Source organism: Heterocephalus glaber, unplaced genomic scaffold (assembly GCF_053883595.1).
Source record: "Heterocephalus glaber isolate CG9 unplaced genomic scaffold, H.glaber_assembly_v1.0 deba00001431, whole genome shotgun sequence".
Taxonomy (NCBI): Eukaryota; Metazoa; Chordata; class Mammalia; order Rodentia; family Bathyergidae; genus Heterocephalus; species Heterocephalus glaber.
In genome coordinates this window covers 216,758-232,489 of record NW_028258295.1, presented here as the reverse complement: position 1 = coordinate 232,489, position 15,732 = coordinate 216,758, and the positions used below count along the sequence as shown (strand labels likewise).

Here is a 15,732-nt window from a genome sequence, read left to right as displayed (position 1 = left end):
GTGTTTATAAGTTGCGGATCCAGAGTCTGACATCTGTCTCTCCTCCCCAGTTGGAACCCAGAAGCAGCCCAGGGCTCCCACCCCCACCCCACCCCCCAGCACATTCATTGGATTTACTAAACAGCCAGAACACAGAGCAGGCTCAAACAAAGCACTTCTTTTCTGCTCTGGGGAAAGCTGGGCAAAACTCCAGAGCTTTTTTAAGTGCTCCAAACCATTCATCCTGTACTCCCATGCTCCCTTGCCAAGGATACGATGGGACAAGCAGGTGATGCCTCACTTAGGAGCCCCCACCTGGCTGAACACTGTGCTCTTTCAAGACCTCTTCTCTGAAGATTGCGAGATGGAGAAAGTGTGGAAGAGGAGGACAGCAACAAGGAGGAAGCAACTAAAGAGCATTTTACTGCTTTGACTTTGGGCTGGAAGGGACCTCCTCTGACCTCACCATATGGATGGAGTGAACAAGCTTACAAGCCCGCTGTGGGTCACTGCTATGCTCTGTGCTTTGGCTGTGCAAACAGTGACAAGAGTCAATAGAGAGAGCTCTGGATTCGGGGCAGGAGACCAAGTCCTCACTGACTGTTTCAGGAAGGGTAGAAGGTGAAATCAACTATTGAAAGTGAGGCCACTTTAAGGGAAAGAAAAAACTTAAGCTGGATGACCTTTCAGGGTCCTCAGGCCAACATTGTTAACCCATCTGTGAGCATGAGAAGAAAGGCTGGGCCCAGGAAAGGAGGAGATCTCCTCACTGCTCACCAAGCTGGGGTCTCCAAGGCTCTTGTAACAACTCTGAAATGGTGCCTGGAGGGCTCTGTGACTCTGGATGTGGCCCTGCCTCTCAGGACTTCTGTATTAGATAACATGGCTCTGTCGATGCAACCCCCTTGAAAGGTCATCGCTTCTGCTCCTTCCAATTACCAGGAAACTCTACCAGAAAAGCTGTGGCTTCCTTCACAAGGACCGCCCATGACAAAGGAGCAGGATTTGAGTCTGAAAAATGAGATTTTTTAAATCAAACTCTCCCGCTTGCTGGCTAAGTGACCTTGGGCAGATCCCAGCTGGTCTAAAGGTACTCATTGGTCATCTCTTCTCATTGTGAGAAAGATGAGCAGACCTTGGTGTGAGGGTCAGAGCTTTGTGAGAGCACACAGCTCACCCCTCCCCTTTCAGGGAACAGTTGACATCTTGCCACCTCCTGCTATCCGAACCTGGGAGCAGGTTCCTCAGAGCGGCTTTCTCCCCTCACCTGCCTGTTAGAAATAGTTGGGGCCACCCTCCATATCCCACTGGAGTCTTTGTGGGGGAATCCAGGAACTCTCACTGGGCAAGCTTCCCAGGATTGTTCTGCTTACTCAACATTGACAGCTGTTGTTCAGGGAGGCACAAAAGCCAGCCTGGAAGCCCAGCATGGTTGAGGAGGAAGACCCTTCCAGGGAAGGCACTACTGTCTTCAAGATGGAGCAAGTTCTGGAGCAACCGACAGGACTGTATCCTGGTGGAACCCAAGGCTGCTTTAGTTTTATCCAGGAAGCTGCCTGACTGTGAACTTGACCTGTCAACTTTCTCTGGAGTCTGAATCCTGAAACCCGCCTTTCCCTACCCTGCTCTGCCACCCAAAATCTTGCAGAGAGGAGCTCCTGGGGACTCTGAGGAAACCCCCAACCAAGCAGTAACTTCCCCCTGACAGCACAGATTTTTGAGAGTCTGCTTGGCTGCCCCACTGGCCCATTCATTTTATATATTTCATAAAGTACTGATAGGACTTTCTATGTAAATGACTCCCAGATGAGATGCAAATTGGGATTTCAAGTCGCCGAGAACCTCTGTAGTTTTTTCCTTTGTCCTTTTTTTAAATTGCAGCAGCACTGTAGCACCTCCTGCCTCGTCCTCTGCCCTCAGCTCAGCAGCTTCCTTGCTACGTGCTTCCCACTGGCAGCCACTGGCAGGGCTCTGTGGCTCCTGCCAGGCATGGGTTCTGAGTCTACTGCAGAGAGCTGCTTAATTGCACTCCACATAGCAGGCCTGGGTGGTGAGTGAGCCTGGGGGCCCTGCCAAGGTGAAAGTAACAGCTCCCTCTCCACTGAGATTCCCACGCTGGAGTCTCCTCACCCCACATCTTCTTCACACAGGTGAAGTTTGACGCAAGTGCACGTTAAAAGGAAGCCTCTTCAATTAAGCTTGGCGGCATGAGTATTTCTTTGAAATCTATAGGCCTGGGCTCAAATGCTAACGCAAACACTAACCAGCTGTATGATTTGGGCAAATGACTGAAATTTCTCTGAGCTTCTGTTCCCTCATCCATCACCAGGATAACAATGCCTACTTCCTGGCTTGGTGAAGATGACAAGTACTCAGCACTTCATGTAAAGTACTCAGTGCAGTGTCCACTGTGGAATACATAGATTATTATCATATTTTAATAAAATGGGACATAGAGTATCTCACTTTGAGGAACTTTCATTCTAGGTGAGGCAATGCAAGGATGAAAAAAGAGAGGTTTCTAAAATCCGTATTCACCAGAAGAGCAGGCACAGGATGTATGGAGACCACACGTCTCAACAACTTCTTTGAAAAGTTCAGTGACTGTTTTTCACAGCTACTGTGCGTGAACCACTATGTGAGAAGCAAGAGCTTCATTATGACTCACATGTAGTGTACTCTCTCTTTCCACAGAGTTATTAGCCTGGGAGTCAAGAACCCTGGGTCCTGGTCTCAACTCTGTCATACAGTAGCCTGTTGACTGCAGTAAGTCATTGTTACTTTCTGCCTAGGTTTCCCTATCTGTAATACAAGGTGGCTGCACGAGGACCACAGAGGTTCTTCAAGTGTCCACACTGCAGGATTCCCTACCCAAGGCTCCCAGCTTCCCTTCTCTCCCCTGGCCCAGTAAGAAGGCACATTGACAAATGGCCCTGCCATACACAGTAGCCCAACCCTAAACTCAGGGCCCACCACCTGATTGATTTCTCTTTCTAATCTGACAGTGAAAAATTAATAGAATAAAGGCAAATTTTTAAATGATTCTAAAACTTTCCCCTCTCCAAGAGTCCATCAGCCCATGTGCAGAGTGCCAACCAGACTGAGGTGCTGAAGGCCACACTGCAAGGCCTCCTGTCTGCAGTTGCCTGGGGGAGAGTGCCACAGGGCCTTACTGCCACTGTCCTGCAGTCTGTCCTTCCTCCTAGGGCAGTGCTCCTCCCTGGCTGTGCTCCAAAGCTCCACCCAGTGGGACCACCTCGGGCCTTTGAGGTCTTGGTGCAATTCCTACTGAGCCCTTCTGCTCTGTCTTGTCCCCTCTTTTGCAGAAGAGCCCTGAAGATTGCACTGATTCCAGCAGCCACATGGTTTCCACAACAGTGGGCAGTAGGGAAACAGAGGCAGGACTGTTTGCTTCTCCATAGTTTCGCAGCCTCATGTGTAAGCTGGGCAAAGAGAGGTGACCTGGCCCCATTGCCCAATCTCTCCCTGTTTTATGCCCCAGTGCCCTGAAGCCAGCCACTCTGGAGGTCTGGAATGTTCTGTGTCTTGTCCCAGCCATCTCAGAGCAGCAGAACACTATGACAATGTTGTGGGAATTGAGTATTGGCAGAACTTTCCTGGAGCAAAAAGTACTACAGAGTCAACCAAAGAACTGACTCTACCTACAAAATTCCAAACCCACTGAAGCTCTCTCATTCCTGCTTAGACATACCCATCCCAGCCAGTTTCTAAACCTCACACATCATGAGAAGATACTGGCAATATCTTAAAAAACTCTTTTCTACAGCAGTGGCTGTGAACCTATGACACAAGTGCCACAGTGGGCTGACGGTATCATTGAAAGCCAAAAATTCGCCATTACTATTCTATACTATCTTAGAAAGCTAAAACAGTAGCTTAAAAATAGCCCCACAGCTGAAGCAAATAAATTAAAAGTAAGAACCCACTAAGTTTTTGATCCAGGTGGTGGCTGGTTGGTACCATATGCAAGGTTGTTTGGATAGTCAAGCTCTTCTAGTCCTAACTCCCCATCCCATTCTCAGCATACACAACAATGATACAGACTGCTCTGAATTTGGTTAAAGGACACCAAGTTTTTCTGACAAACATAAGGAAGCTTTGTAAGCACTTTCAGAAAACAAAGGCAGGTTTCTATAACCATCTTAGGCAGATAAAAGGCAGCAGTTTGCTTAGCTTTTCTCAGCTCCCGAAGGGCACTGCACAATTCCCTGTCTGATAGTTTCAAAGGAAACCTCTTTTCCATATGAGGAGCTAATGATGATGACCAGGGAGGGCTGCAGGGAGGACATGGGCTTGAGTCCTATTGTGAATGCTGAGCTGGAGTGAGGTATAAGGGTGGGAATTCACCATCAGGTGAAAAGCCAGGTGCAAACACCAGAGCCAGGAAAACATAAGGACAGCAAGATTCATCCAATCATGCTTCCCTGTCTTCTACAACTATTCATCTGGTGCTGTCTAGACTTGTGGACATAGCCATGAGGTCTCCAGTGCAGGTGTAAGACACAGAAACTGTGGATTCCAGAACCAAAGGAGCTTCACCCCTCTGCCTACCACACAGCAGCCTGTGATAGTAGCCAACACTCCCTTCTTCCCACAGCCTGGCATATCAGGGAGAGGTTTAAAGATGATAAATAAAAGCAAGGAGAATATGAGGTGAAAGAAGACAGAATCATTTATCCCAAGCAAATTAAAAGTGCTCAGCACAGGGGAAAGAGATGTGAGGAGGAAGGGAAAACGTGGGAAGGTTTCCAGACAACACCAGCCAAATGCTGGAGGAGGAGATGGGAGAGGAGGGATTAACCTGGTGGCTGCTGGCTTTCCAGAAGCCTCCTTGGGAAGCAACACACCCAAGTCAGGGCCTTGGTGCTGAGTGGAGCACTTGAAGGCTGCTCCTCAGAGCAGAATCACATTCCCTGATAGTGCTCCTTAGAGGGGATATTGAATTAGCTACATTAATCCACAGAGGTGCCAGGCTCAGCATAGCAGTGATAAGCATAATTAAACCACTTAGTTACTGGATCATGGGCTTAGGTTACAGATGGTCAAGTTTGTTCATACTGATAAGGATTCCTACCTGCTTGGCCCTCACCCTGGGTCTTGTTTGGAAAGGACACTTGGAGAGTGAGGCTTGATGATTTCGTGAGTGTGTGTGTGTGTGTGTGTGTGTGCGCGTGTGTGTATGTGTGTGTACATGACGGGGCAGGGGAGAAAGGGAGAGACAAAACACCCTAAGATATTATGTGAGGCCCTGTGCCCACTTCCAAGCACCTTGAGGAAATTCTGATACAATAATTGCCAGGCATGGTGGTACATGCCTATAATCCCAGCACTCTGGAAGGCTGAGGCAGGAAGAAAAAAAAATGTTCAAGCCCAATCTGTAGAACTTCACAACTTAGTGAGACCTTGTCTCAAAATTTAAAAACAAAAGAATAAAAAGGGACTGAGGATGTAGCTCAGTGCAAAAGTCCTGGCTTTAATCCCCTTTACTGCAAAAAAGAAATTTAAAAATCACCTGATTCCATTTCAATTATCAGACAATAATGTTCATGATAATGAATCACAATACTAAAAATACTAATGGTAATACTGGGCAGTGCTCAAAATAAATCATTAAGCAAAACTACCACAAAAGGGATAGCTGACTGGAAGCAGGAATTCTGGCAGCCCACACACCTCTGCTCCCCATTTCACCTCCAGTATTGTCCTGAAGCCTTCTAAAGCAATTTCTAAAACCTCAGCTATTTGTCTAAGTTTTTCATCAGCTCAAACCAACTTAACACTCCCAACTTCACATGTAAGGTAACCCATTTATGGGGTTTTGTACTTTCTTCATCACAGCCTGGCTTCCTTCCGGACATCCTCACCATCCTTAACACTGGTTTGTCACAAGCCCTACGAGTGGAGGAGACCACAGCAGGTAAGGACAGGCTGGACACACGCAGGTCTGGCCCAGAACTGAAGTGGCCCAGTGGCTTGGGACATGCTGTTAAGCAGCTTCCCAGTAATGTGAACTAACAACCAGCAGACTAATGGAATGTGCTGAGGAAGAGTCTTCTACTTGTCCCTAATTGCCTGTTTCCTTAACTGATGATCATGGCACTCATTTGGGGTTATTAGCACATCAAGGAAGTCATGTCTGCTGATTCTGAGAAAGGCCTGAGTTGGTGGGCCTTAATTGCTTGTTAGAGTTTAGCAACAACATACAGCTGTTACTTTGGGGCTACTATACTTCACTGAGTCTTCCTATGTTTTAGACATTTATCTCAATTCTCACAGCAAGACTACAAAAAAGGCATCATTATTCTTGTTACAGATATGGAGAAAAAATAGTTCAGTGTGGTTAAGTAATTTGTACAATGTCACACAGCTTACCAGTAGTCAAGCCAGGATTCCAACTCTGTAACATGAACCACTCTGTTGAACTATCGCCATCCTCCACCCTTGACTCCATGGAGTAACTATGAATTCAAGAGTAGTCTGTGTTTGAAATTCTAAGACTGATGTGCTAAAAGCAGGTGGGAAACCTGTGCTCTGCCCACCTCTCTGCTGAGGGATCCAGTGTTCCTGATGATGCTGGAGAGACCTTGATGGCCCATGTACTTGACTCATGGACATTTCTTGATTAGTCTGGGGTGGCATGGAGCCAATTGGGCAGGCATAAGCCCTTCCCATCTGCTCTGTAGCACAGTCCCTTGGCTCTCAGGGCCTTGTCCTATACCAGCACTCCATGTTCTGTGTCCTTGGACTCTACAGGGTCAAGGCCTTTCTGTCCTGGCTAAGACAGAACAGGGGTTTGGAGGAACAGTTGTTCTTTTCATCCTGCTCCTATGACCTATTACCTATCCTTCCTACCTACCTTGTCCATCTTTCCTAGCTACTCACAGATCTGTTTACCTATCTACCTATCTACCCACCTATCTATTCTGCTACTTACTATCTACCTTTCCCACTTACCTATCTACCTGTGCTTCCTATGAATCCTCTCTACCTATCTACCTTTCTGATCTACCTACCTACTGTGCTACACACCTATCTATCTATACCTGTCTACCTACTTATCCCAGTTACCTACCTAACTCCCTGTCCCATGTTCTTCTATTAGATCAGCAGCACACCCCTGCCCAGATTTACCAAATCAAGTAGATATTCTCTGGCTAAAGATGCTGAAGATCCCAGGGCTGAGGCTTCTACACAACTGTGCTTTTAAGTTTTCGGAAAGGGAAACTCTGGCTTACAGAAACTTAACATATTTCCCAAGGTTAAAAGGCAACAAAGGAAAACAATACATCTGTCCTTTAGATCCTAGATCTCTGAGCACTGTGGTGGAGGTAAGGGAGGGCAGGGACACTTTTGTCAGCTCTAAAGAAACATTACCATCATTATTTTTTGTTGTTGCTGTTGTTTTGTTTTGTTGGTACCAGGGATTGAACTCAGGACCTTGTGCTTGTGAGGCAGGCGCAGTTCCACTGAGCTAAATCCCAGACCCCATTATCATCATCATCATTAACAAAGGTACTGACATTTAAGCAGCACTTTATACTTTACAAGGCAATTCTACAAGAATTACAACATTTAATTCTCAAGCTGAGCATGATGGCACTTGCCTGTAATCCTACCACTCTGGGAGTCTGAGGCAGGAGCATCACAAATTTGACCCCAGCTTGGGGAACTCAGTGAGAATTTATCTCAAAATACAAAATTTTAAAAGGGCCGGGGATGGGATGTAGGTTAGTGAAAAGGTCCTGGGTTCAATCCCCAGTATGACATAAAAAAAATCTTCACAATGACTTAGTGAAGTATGTTTCATGGTCCCTATTTGACCCAGGAAAGAGTTAAAAAACATACTCAAATGTCAGGCATGGTGATGCATGCCTGTAATCTCAGTACTTGGAAGGGTGAGGCAGGAGGATCGCTATGAGTTTGAGGCCAGCCTGGGCTACAATAGTGAGCTCAAAGCCAGCCTGAACTACATAGCAAGACCTCGTCTCAAAAGCAAACAAACAAAAACCCTACCCAAGCCCTGAGTTCACTAGCAGCAAAGCTGAAAGCCCAATGCTGGTTTGGATGTCATGTCCCAAAGCGCTCCCATCATCAGCATTTGGTAGCAGATAAGGGAACAAGAACTCATCATATCCTCTTGAACACCTCTCAGGCCACACCACTGACCATCAGTGGGGAGGAGGCTAAACATCCCACATTCCAGCACCAGCTCCATCTCTTTCTCTCCCTTTATCCTGGCCCCTAAATAAGGAACGTCACTAATTCCTAGAAGATCTTCCACAGTTTTGCTCAGAGATCTGATGTCACAAGAATCTACTTGACCCAGAGGACAGAGGTTGTCAGACTTCATTTTTCAAGGTCAAAAACATAATTGATTCTAATCTGCAATGTCTGTACACTTTCACCCAATTATTTCATTTCTAGGAATTATTCTGTAGAAATGCTCTTCCAGATATACAAAGCCTCAGCCACAGGGATGGAAACAACTCACGTGTCCACCTAGAGGGGAAGAGTTACTAAAATGGTGGTACAGTCACATAAAGAAAGCACACCCAGCCTTGAAAAGGATGTGGGTATATTAGTCAGCTTTGGATCACTGTAACAAATACATGGACTAATCAACTTATAGAGAGAGAAGGTGTATTTTGGCTCATAGTGTAAGAGATTTTGGTTGTTTTTAGGCCTGTGGTAAGGCAGTACATCATGGTAGGCGGAGATAGGGAAGCAAAACTACTCAGCTTATGGTAAGAGAGAAAGAGAGAGGAAAAGGCTGAGGTACCACTGTCCCCTTCCAGGCCCACCCCACAATGGCCTGAAGATCTCTTGTGAGGTCCCACCTCCTCAAGACTGCACGATCTCCCAATAGGAACACACTGGGGACCAAGCCTTTAACATGGTTTTGGGGACACTTAAGATCCAGACTACAGCACAAAGTATAGATTTAAATGAACTGGTATAGACGGACACTGTTCACAGTGCAATGAACAGGGTAAATTGCAATACAATGTGAATAGAATGCACCCTTTCTTTTTGAAAGAAGCAATATTATAGGTGCAATATGAATTTAAAAAAAACCAGAAGAAGTTCATTCATGGTGTTTAACTTGGCAGGTGGGAGAGAGGCAGAATTACTAGGGCTGGGAATAAGTCTTTTAGAAAATGCCCAGTGAGCTCTGGCAGGAGTCGCCTCTTCTGTCTTTATTGTTTTCTCTCCAGCTGTGATGAGGATGGAACCAAGCGGTCTCCACCCAACAGTCCTATATGGACATCAACAAGGATGTTCTGGAAAGTCCCTCCCAGTTACACTTCTTCTCAATTCCCTCCTGTCATCCAATCTCATCAGATTCAGAATGAAATCAAATCATAAAAATGAAACACAAATTTATTTACTACTGTGGTAGGATTGGGCCATTTTTTTCTATCAATTTCCAAGTCCAGAAATTGCCTTTTAAATAGATAATGATGATTCTGAGGGTCCAGTTATTACCTTGAAACCTTACATTTTGATATATCCAATGCTGTTCTCTTATATAAATAACAGTTATTACTGCAAAGCGATTTTTCCCCCTGCACTTCCAAAGTGTTCCTGCAGGAGATGGCAAGAAAATGGATGCCATTAATATTCCACTTAGAACCATAGCTTTTTCCAGCACTAACATCCACATAAATCTCCCCATGAGTCTTTCATACAAATGCCATCCCCTTCCACCCTGCACTGCCCTACTCCTTCCATCCTTCTCTCCTCCTGCTTCCTCATTTCCTCTTCCCAGAAAAAAGAACATTCCATTCTCTGGTGAGTTTTCAGCTGCTGGGACACCACTGCTGCCTGCTTTGCCCAAGGCCTGCATCACCTAAATGGTGGCTAACATGGTTCCTGCTGTCCTGTTGTCTGCAGCCCCACTCTTCCTCCACCAGCTAGAAAACTAGCCCTTTGGCCCTTTCTTCCTCCTACTTACTACTAATTAAAATCCCAAGTAAAATGTCAAATAATGACAAACTCAACTGACTGACACAGGGCAGGGGTACATCAGGTCCTGGCCCACAGGAAAGGAGGAAGCCTAAACCCAAAAAACTTCCTGGCCATTCTCAAGTCTCAGCAGCTGATATTGGCAAGTCTGATGGAGCTGGGCTTTAAGAGACAACCAAAGAAGCATTAATGTTCCTACCAGGCCTGCTCTCCCAGAAACTTCATAGGCTGTTGTTATTAGGAAGTATTTATAAAAGATTATGACACTGCAAAGTACTTTACAATCATTTCATGGGACAGAGTAGGGTGTCAGGAGAATTGTGCTTGACTCTGTTGCTGCCTCTAGGGTCTTTCAGCTGAGCACCTAAAATGAACAATTCTGTCCTTTGTGCCCTTAATACAGAAATGCAGGTTTCTCTCCATAAAACTCCTTGGCCTCACTGTGGTAATTACTAAAATACGGGCCAAAGTTCACATTTTAAAGTTCTCCCACTCACAGCAAATCATTTTCTCTCTTACTACCATCTTTAAAGGTAGTCAAGGCAATACTATCACTCCCATTTTAAAAATAGGACAAGTGAGGGCCAAGATTAGCTGACTTCTTCAAGGTCACAGAGCTGGTGACCACACGATGTTTGCAACATGATGTTTGCAACAAGTCCCCAGCCAGTAATGGATAGAGCTAGGATTTGAATCTAGGTCCTCACAAATGTCACCATGGTAGATTACACATAACTATCAATGCACCTCCTCTAAAGCACTGGGTATTTACAGGAGTGTTCTCCTTTTAGCTCAAGAACCCTCCCAGGACAGGGATAGCATTGTACTCCTCCCTACACCCTGGTATCTGTCACAAGGCTCACTAGGCCCAGTGAGCTTTGATTGTCTGAATGAATGGTAAGATGCTATGGTATGAAAGTGCCCTCCAAAGGCCCATGTGTTGAAGGCCTGGTCACCAGCCTGTGATACTACTGGGAGGTGTTGGAACCTTCAAGAGATGGAGCCTTACTGGAGGAATTTAGGTCCCTGAGGTCACACCCTTGAAGTGGATATTGGGATCCTGAACCCTTTTTATTTCCCAGTTGCCATGAAGTGAACAGGTGTCTTCCCTTTCATGTCCCTGCTATGATGTATTCCGCTGCCACAGGCCCAAAGCAACAGGGCCAAGTAACCATGAACTAAAACCTCCAAAACCATGAGACAAAACTACACTTTCCTCTTTTAAAGTTGATTGTTTCAGATATTCTGTCAGTGTCAGAAAACTAACAGCTACTTCTTGGTGTGTGTATGCATGCACTCCTGCATACACACTAATGTCTATGAAAACCAGAGGGATTTTATATTTGACCTAGCACTCACAGGAACAGTAGCCCCTTTCAGCTAAAAGGAGATAAGAGGAATGAAAATTGAGGCCAGTTTCTGAACTTCTCTATGCCTCCAATTCCTCAATTGTATAATGAGGAGGCTATGGATGGAAAATGAGCTCATGCATGCTCAGAACCACACCTGGCACCTGATAAATGCTCGATTTATTACATGAGGGAGGAAAAGAATGCAGTGATGTGGTTCTGGAGCATTTATCAGTAACCTACCTGTCCCAGGAAAGGTGCCTGGGTATGTACCCTACAAACAACCTACAACCCAACTCCTTCAGATGGTCCCTGGCCTAACAAGAAAGACTCCAGAAATGTGAGATAGGATCAAGCATCTCAATGCAGTCTCAGCCCTGGGTTCACATAGAACCAAACCTAAACAAATCAAACAAAACCACGGCTGGGAATTTAGCTCAGTGGTTCCGCTGCCTGCCTCACAAGCACAAGGACCTGAGTTCAATCCCTGGTACACACACACACACACACACACACACACACACAAATAATGAAACCAAAACAAACCAAATAAACAAAAACTCGGAAGACACCGAATCAGCCCACTGCAGACAGGCAGGTCTGTGCATGCCCTACCGAGCTCCTGAGTCACGAGGAAGATGCTGAATCAACCCACTGCAGACAGGCAGGTCTGCCCACACCCTACCGAGGTCCCCAGTCATGCAGAACACACGCTGAATCAGCCCACTGCAGACAGGCAGGCCTGTGCACGCCCTACCGAGGTCCTAAGTCACATGGAAGACACCGAATCACCCCACTGCAGACAGGGAGCCACCTGATTCCACATTACCAAGGTGCAGAGGACACCAGACCACCAGAACAAGGTACTGAGTCCCACTGTTCCCGGCCCAGAGGTAGGGGCTTCTGAGCCTTCGTCCCACTGCTCTTGGTCCAGAGGAAGGAGCTTCCCGGTCACGATCCCTCCCACTGCTCCCAGTCCAGAGGAAAGGGCTTTTGGGCCACCTTCTGTCCCACTGCTCATGGCCCAGAGGAAGGGGTTTCCCGGCCACCATCCCTCCGGCTGCTCCCAGCCCACAGGAAAGGGCTTGTGGGTCACCATCCTTACTGCTGCTTCCAGCCCCTGTCCCACCTCACCCACCTCGGAGGAGGTAATCCGTACAGGTGCTAACAGCCCCCTGCCCCAGTCGAAATGAGAAAACACATAAATAAGTCTCAAAACCAGACTTCCAGATCACCTACAGCAACCCCAAAGGGAAATGAGATGGAACACTCTGATACTCAACCACCTGGACCCACTGAACTGGCAACAAAAGGGGATCTGGAAAAAATGAAATCAGAAATAATTTCTCAGATAACAGGAGAAATTGTGCCCTTAGTGCAACACATGATTAATAAATCTAGAGAGAAGCTGAGGAACATGATGCAATCCCAACATAAGAAACAAATGGAATCCATAAAACAGATGCAAATAGATTTCCAGGACATGAAAAACTCCATTGAAAGGCTACACAGCAGAATGAGCCAGTGTGAGGACAGAATTTCAGATATAGAAGATAAGATTGCAATTAGTGACCAGGAAAAGAAAAATTGCTTCCAAATTATAAGGGAACATGAGAAATCAATGCTAGATGATGCAAAGAAGAATAATATAAGACTGATTGGGCTCAGTGAAGAAACAGGAGAGAGTGGAGATGACATTAGAAACCTCTTCACAGAAATAATGTCAGAAAACTTCCCAAGCAGGGGAAAAGAGCTTGACATACAGATAAGTGAGGCATATAGGACCCCAAATAGCCTTGATCAAAAAAAATCTATACATAGGCATATAATTGTTAAGATTCCAGAAACACAACAGAAGAACAAAGTTCTCCAAGCAGTCAAAGAACAGAAACAAATCACATACAAAGGAAAGCCCATCAGAATCACAGCAGACTTCTCAACACAAACTATCAAGGCAAGAAGAGCTTGGAGTGACATATTCCAAGCCCTAAAAGAAAACAGCCTCCAACCCACATTGATGTACCCTGCAAAACTATCTTTCAAAATGGATGGAGAAATAAGATACTTTCATGACAAAGAGCACCTTAGGAACTTTGTGAATACCAAACCAGCACTCCAAAGAATTTTACACAATATCCTAGGAACTGACATTGAGGATCACAACCCCAGGAAGCAAAGCAGAATGAACCCATCTGGCATGACAAGAAATTAAATGTAAAGGAGGAGAACCAACAAAAAGAAAAAGTCATGGCAATGATAAGTCAATACGTTTCAGCTATAACCATCTCAATTCACCAATCAAAAGAAACAGACTGGCAGAATGGATCAAGAAGCAATAACCAACAACATGCTGCATACAAGAAACACACTTAATTCAAAAGGAAACTCATAGATTCAAAGTTAAAGGGTGGAAAACAATACTGCATGCAACAGGAACCCCCAAAAAAGCAGGAGTAGCTATCCTCTTTGCAGATCAAGTAGATTTCAAACCAACACTGATTAAGAGAGATGAAGAAGGACACTACATCCTTGTAAAGGGAAGAATCCAAGAGGAAGAGATGACAATCATAAATATCTATGCACCAAACACTAGTGCACCCAACTATATAAAACAAATACTAACGGACATGAAAAGCCATATATGCACTACTACAACTGTAGTGGGGGACCTCAACACCCCACTGTCACAAATAGATAGATCAACTAGACGAAAAATAAGTAATGAAATACTAGAACACAATCAAACTCTTGAACAAATGAACTTAACAGATGTTTACAGAGTCTTCCACCCCACAAAATCAGAATACACATTCTTCTCAGCTGCACGTGGGTCATTCTCAAAAATAGACCACATACTCACACATAGAACATGTTTAAGGAAGTGCAAAGGAATTGAAGTTATCCCCTCTATATTATCAGACCATAGTGCCATGAAATTGGAGATCCATAGCAAAAGAAACTCAAAAAATTTCATAAGCACATGGAAATTGAACGACACACTTCTGAATAACCAATGGGTCACAGAGGAAATTAAAGAAGAAATCAGACAGTTACTTCAATTAAATGACAATGACAATACAACATATGGGAATTTATGGGACACAATGAAAGCTGTCTTACAAGGGAAATTCATAGCAGTGAATACGCATATTAGGAAAACAGAAAGAGCCCAATTAAACAACCTGATGCTGAACCTCAAGCTTCTAGAAAAAGAAGAGCAGGACAACCCCAAAGCTCATACAAGGGAAGAAATTATAAAGATCAGAGGAGAAATCAATGCAATGGAGACTAAGAGAATGATACAAAAAATCAATGAATCCAAGAGTTGGTTCTTTGAAAGAATCAACAAAATTGATAAACCTTTAGTCAACCTTGTCAGAAAAAGGAAAGAAAAGGCCCAAATCCATGCAATTAGGAATGAAAAGGGTGAAACTACAACAGACCCAGCAGAAATCCAGAGGATCATCAATACCTACTTCCAGAACCTATACACCAATAAGATGGACAACACAGAAGAAATGGACAGATTCCTAGATACATATGAATTACCAAAGTTGAATGAAGAAGACCTAAAAATTCTGAACAACCCAATATCAACCAATGAAATTGAAAACGTCATTAAAAACTTATCACCTAAGAAAAGTCTGGGCCCTGATGGCTTAACTGCTGAATTCTACAAGACATTTAGAGAGGAACTGCTACCACTACTGTATAAACTCTTCAATGAAATTGAAAGGGAAGCAATACTCCCAAATTCCTTCCTGGAAGCAAGCATCACCTTCATCCCCAAAGCAGAGAAAGACCCAACTGAAAAAGAGAACTATAGGTCAATCACACTAATGAACACAGATGCAAAAATCCTTAATAAGATACTGGCAAACAGAATGCAGAAGATCATCAAGAAGATCATACACCCTGATCAAGTGGGATTCATCCCAGGGATGCAGGGATGGTCCAATATATGAAAATCAATTAATGTAATACACTATATCAATAGAGCCAAGGACAAAAACCATATGATTATCTCCATAGATGCAGAAAAAGCATTTGACAAAATCCAACATGCATTTATGATAAAAATCCTACAAAAAATTGGAATAGATGGTCTCTACCTCAAACTGATAGAACCCATCTATGAAAAACCAACAGCCAATATCATACTAAATGGTCAAAAACAGAAATCCTTCACACTCAAATCAGGAACAAGACAAGGATGTCCACTATCACCACTCTTGTTCAATATAGTTCTGGAAACATTAGCCATGGCAATTAGACAAGAGAAAGAAATAAAAGAAATAAAGAGAGGAAATGAAGAAGTCAAATTGTCATTATTTGCAGATGACATGATACTCTATATAGAAGACCCCAAGAACTCCACCAAAAGTCTTCTAGACTTAATAACCAAATTCAGTCAAGT

The 15,732-nt window shown here is 44.5% G+C and overlaps 1 protein-coding gene across 1 annotated transcript in view; it reads right to left on the bottom strand.

The window, feature by feature from the left end:
- The window catches only part of Grik4 (glutamate ionotropic receptor kainate type subunit 4), a 436,311-nt gene that overhangs the window by 207,816 nt on the left and 212,763 nt on the right, over positions 1 to 15,732 (bottom strand). Inside the window, exon 4 of the mRNA XM_087212564.1 lies at positions 6,540 to 6,747. The gene's annotated coding sequence lies outside the window, so the exon portion shown is untranslated. The remainder of the gene's footprint in view (positions 1 to 6,539; positions 6,748 to 15,732) is intronic.